Genomic DNA, 4,514 nt, shown 5'->3' on the forward strand with positions numbered 1-4,514 from the left:
CTCCTAGATCGAATGGCTTCCCAAAGCACATGGGATGCCTGTCTAGTTCTCATTGGAAAGGAATCCCGGTGAATATTCCTTCGTCTCTCACCTGACACGTTTGACACGCGGTCATACCTGATTGGCTCCAAATCTATAGTTGTAGAAAGAATATCAAGAGAACTAGCACGCGGGAAAAACAAGCGTATGATCAGATCAATCAAGAGATAGTGGTTCGGCCAAACAACTTTTTCCTAAGCAAGGACTACGCTGGCGAGTGAGGATTGGCCGAGGTTTGGAACCCTCGTGGTGGAGTACTCTCTGACAGAATTGACGCTTCGCTTGGGCGCTCTATTATTGCATACTATTCCTCAGGGGGTGATCGGGGTTAAGCCGCGTGGTGATACCCGCGAAAAACAAAAGGACTATTAGCTTTTTGGGGTGGGCCTTTCGTACTAAAATCCGTACGGGGATAATTATTCAGCGCACTTAAATCTAGTAGATTGGGTTAAATATTCATGAAAGGCCAGGTTTGAACCATGTTACGGAACCAACTGCTGGGGTAAGGGCCTCCAACGTCTATAAATAGAAGCTTCTTTCAGTCTCTTTGGCAAAGAGAAAGGGAGACGGGGCCGAAGTTAGAAGTCGGCAAGAAAGAGCTTTTCGTAGCCATGGATCTCGCTATCAGACTTGAGAAAATTTAGCAATAAATACGTAAAGCCGAAAACGAAAAGCTCCAACGGGAGCAAATGCTAGCTCTGGGAGCATATGCCTGCAGGTATCGATCCAATTCTCATACGAGATCTTATGCTTTTTCTTCAGAACGAAATACGCTCTCTCGAAAACAGGAAGAGGGCGCTGCTCGAAGAACAGCAAGAGCTCATTGTGCGGGCTGCCGCCCTTGGTGACCGCTGGGGAGACTAAGAAAAAAAAAGTAGTTACAGTCTCTTCCGTCTACTGGTTTTACAATTTCAGGCCTACCTTTTACTTAAAATTCCAGTTTTTCAAATCAAATAAAGTAGTTAAAAATGGGTTGGATAACCCTTATTTGTTGTTGTGCTTTCTACTTGAAACAACCTGCGGTTGAGGCTGACTCCAACTAAGTTGTAATTGGCTCAGAGAGCTCTAGCTCTCCTTATTAGTATTAGAAAATATCTTATGGTTAATGGTCCTATAATTGTTTCTTCCAACGCTCAACTTACTCACAAAATTTTTTTTTAACAAAATCGAAAACGGCTGGAGAACAAAAAAAAAACTGCCTTAAAAGAGCGGGAGAGCGCCGGATGTATCACTCATCTCGCTCCAACGGTAAGGAGTCTTCTGTGTTTTTTCATCTTTACGGGAATGAATAGCATATGTTGGTTGAGAATTGCTCTGGAATTCATTGAGAGTTACTTTGCCAGGTTCTAGGGGGGCTACTCCTCTTTTGTCGATCGAGCCGCTCTCCCTCATTCCACTCGTCCAGCCCTCTTCACGAACTTGTACAATCGATGCCACAGAGATAGCCAACTCTATTATCGAAGAAATAAGGAAATGGGCGACGATTTGGCACCAGATATCCGGAGGTGTGGAAAGAGCAGCTGTGAGAAGCGGAAAAACCATCAAAAAACGACGATTGTTCGTGGAGGTTTCCACAGAAAGACCCCTTGGTTCTGGCAAACGGATCACAATTACAGGTACCTGGGAGCATACCGATGGAATGAACGAAATACGAACAGTTAACATAATATGATCATAGATCTTAGGTTGTAACTTGATCATGAGCGAATTTGTTGATGTTGCACCCACGAAGTATGGAAGTGCCAAACATTGGGAACTACCCGGGGAGGAGTTAGGAACAGGAACAAGGAGAAGCGAGAACCACTTAAATGGAGGAATCAATTGTATTTCATCCTTTGTTCCCCATAGCAACTGGGGATCGAAAAGCACCAAATTTGATGACTTATTAAGGGAAAGACGAAGTACGAGCATGCTATTGAAGACGTTGCAACATATGTCGGGGAGGCCTCCGTTGATTGTGTACGAACAAAATACGAGTCCAAAGGCAGGGTAAGAAAGGGTTTAGCTAATGGAGATATTGACTCTTCCGGGAACCAGTAGCGCGTAAACCATGTCAAACCAAGACCGATCAATATCCAAACGGAACGGATTCGAACTTCTCCTAGAATAGTTTCCGGTGCTAAATGAAATTCATAGGATATATATATAGTAATTCAAATGAGAAATATTAATAATCGACTAAGGCTCCCGAATCTTCTCTCATCAATTAAGTGAGGAAGTGGTACTCTTGGATCTCTCTCTTTCGTGCCCTTCTGGGCGGTACAAACAAATCAGGGATGAGCACACCGATAACGCCGGACCATGAATTATAATCAACACCCCCCGGCCAGGAAATTAATAAGATCCGAGACACAAATAAAATATGAACTCGCGCGGTACCGTGCGTCTCCAAATCTGTTAGCATCCTGTTCCAAAAGTAAATATCGCTCCGGTCGCCAGCGATCAAATCAATTAGCATAAACATGTTATAGTCAGTAGGGAGCTCCACAACGCCAATCGAATGTAGAAGCTCGTAGAGTTTGTCCGCAAGCAGGTCCTTTATTGTTTCGACAGCAACTTGGATTACCAGGTCTTCTGATGTTTCGGGCCTAAGATCGCACAAGGGCACCCGGCCCATTTTTACAGCGATAAGAACTTTGTAGTGGAGAGTGAGTGGGAGCTCTAATAAAATGGCAACAAGCACGAGATCCATGTTTTTCTTTTTTTATTTTGCGCGGCGAGAGCTGATTAAGGGACGGCAGGGGCACCGTCTGGCGGAGCTCAACCGGACCTAGCAGAGTCAGAGGTCCTTACTTGGATGCAAATGCAGAGCATAAAAGTACTTTACAGATGCCATAAGGGATCGATCCCGAAGGGGTCCGAGGTGAAGATACTGAGGCTGAAGGAGGGAGTGTCTAGGGTTGCGCTGGAAAGGTGATTGATCCTAGTAAATCGGCTCCGCTGCTGGGGGGTGCGAGGTCCGTCGACACGGAGAAATGAAGGAACACTGGACCGGTCATAAAACGGAACGGGCGGGATGGCACAGCCTATAGCGTAAAAGCATTCGTGCGGCGGCATGTGGAAGCTGGAGGGAAGTTGCATGCAACAGATCTGTAACTGAGTCAGTTAAAAAACTGGACTGGGAAGGAGACGAGTCGTGAAGTCAACCCCTCCTTCCTAGCGAAGCGGTCGTTTTCGATTTGGGATTCCGTAGATACCGATATGCGAGTCCTCCTGAACAGGAGGCCATCAGGAAAGAAACTAGCCAGGCTAGGGAGTTTAGGCGGGACAGGATACCTTAAGTCGAAAAGGTTTTAGCCCGATGAGTCGACCAATTCCTCTACCCAGATTTAAGCGAAGGCCCGCCCGAAGCGAAGTCTATAGCTTTCTTTTATATTACTTAACGGTTTGGGACGCTAGCTCTAAAGTCTACTACACTCGCCCTCCCGGATGAGCTTGATAGATGTCCTCCGACCTTTCAGAAGTTCCGAATTCTTCCGCATCCATCCACGGAACACCCACTTAAGGCTTGGACTTAGCTTTTGGAAACATAAAGCACATCAGAAAGGAATCAGGATATATTGATATAGAAATATTCACGAGCTGAGGACTAGTGATAACAAATTAAAATGAAAGCAAACTTTATTACAATGATTTGATGATTTTGTTTCTCTGAATACAATGTTGTATATATACTAGTTTAGAAACAGCTGTAACTAACTGCTGACAAGGATTAGTTAGTTATTAACCATACCAGAATTTTAACTAATGAATCTAACTAGAAGTTAGTGCTAACTACACTTGTCAGTTTATCTTGTCTTCTCTGTTATTACCCTCCCTCAAGATGAAGGGTGAATCTCGCACTGATAGCTTGTGAATTAACAATTGAAACCTCTGAGTTGATAGACCTTTTGTGAATACATCAGCAATCTGGTCTGCCGTACAAACATACTTGATAAGAAGTAATCCACTTGTAACTAGCTCCCTGACATAATGATAGTCAACTTCTAAATGTTTGGTTCTGGCATGAAAAATGGGATTACTGGATAAAGAAATTGCAACGTACTTATATTATCACACCGGAGAAGAGGAGGATGAATCATAGGAACTTGAAGATCCTTTAGAAGAATGCTTATCCAAGAGAGTTCTCAGCCAAAGATAGGCTAAGCTTCGATATTTCGACTCGATCTTTGGATCTAGCAACCTGTTGGTTGCTTCTTGGCACACCAAGAAATGAGATTAGTACCATAATATATACGAGAATCCCGTTGTTGATCTTCTATTAGTTGGGTAGCCACCCCAACTGCATCCGAAAAGTTTGTTATTTGATCCGAAGAGCTTTTGGTGAACATAATGCCTTTGGTAATAGTCCCTTTAAGATATCGGTACTCTTTTGATGCAGACCATATGAGATGAGGTAGGAGCATGCAAGAACCCGACCAAGTTGATTGACCGAGAATGAGATGTCGTCGTGACCAAGTAAGATATCGCAGAGC

General features: G+C 44.0%; 1 pseudogene across 1 annotated transcript; it reads right to left on the reverse strand.

Moving 5' to 3' along the window:
* Window positions 1-484: 484 nt before the first annotated feature.
* LOC147516320 (putative tatC-like protein ymf16) lies at window positions 485-2,656 on the reverse strand (annotated as a pseudogene). Its single transcript, XR_015213023.1, has 2 exons — window positions 2,419-2,656; window positions 485-2,191 (listed from the first exon to the last, which is right to left on the reverse strand). The product of XR_015213023.1 is annotated as a putative tatC-like protein ymf16 (transcript).
* Between the last annotated feature and the right edge of the window lie 1,858 nt (window positions 2,657-4,514).

The sequence above is a fragment of the Coptis chinensis genome, chromosome 2, assembly GCF_015680905.1.
Source record: "Coptis chinensis isolate HL-2020 chromosome 2, ASM1568090v1, whole genome shotgun sequence".
In the NCBI taxonomy this organism is placed as follows: domain Eukaryota; kingdom Viridiplantae; phylum Streptophyta; class Magnoliopsida; order Ranunculales; family Ranunculaceae; genus Coptis; species Coptis chinensis.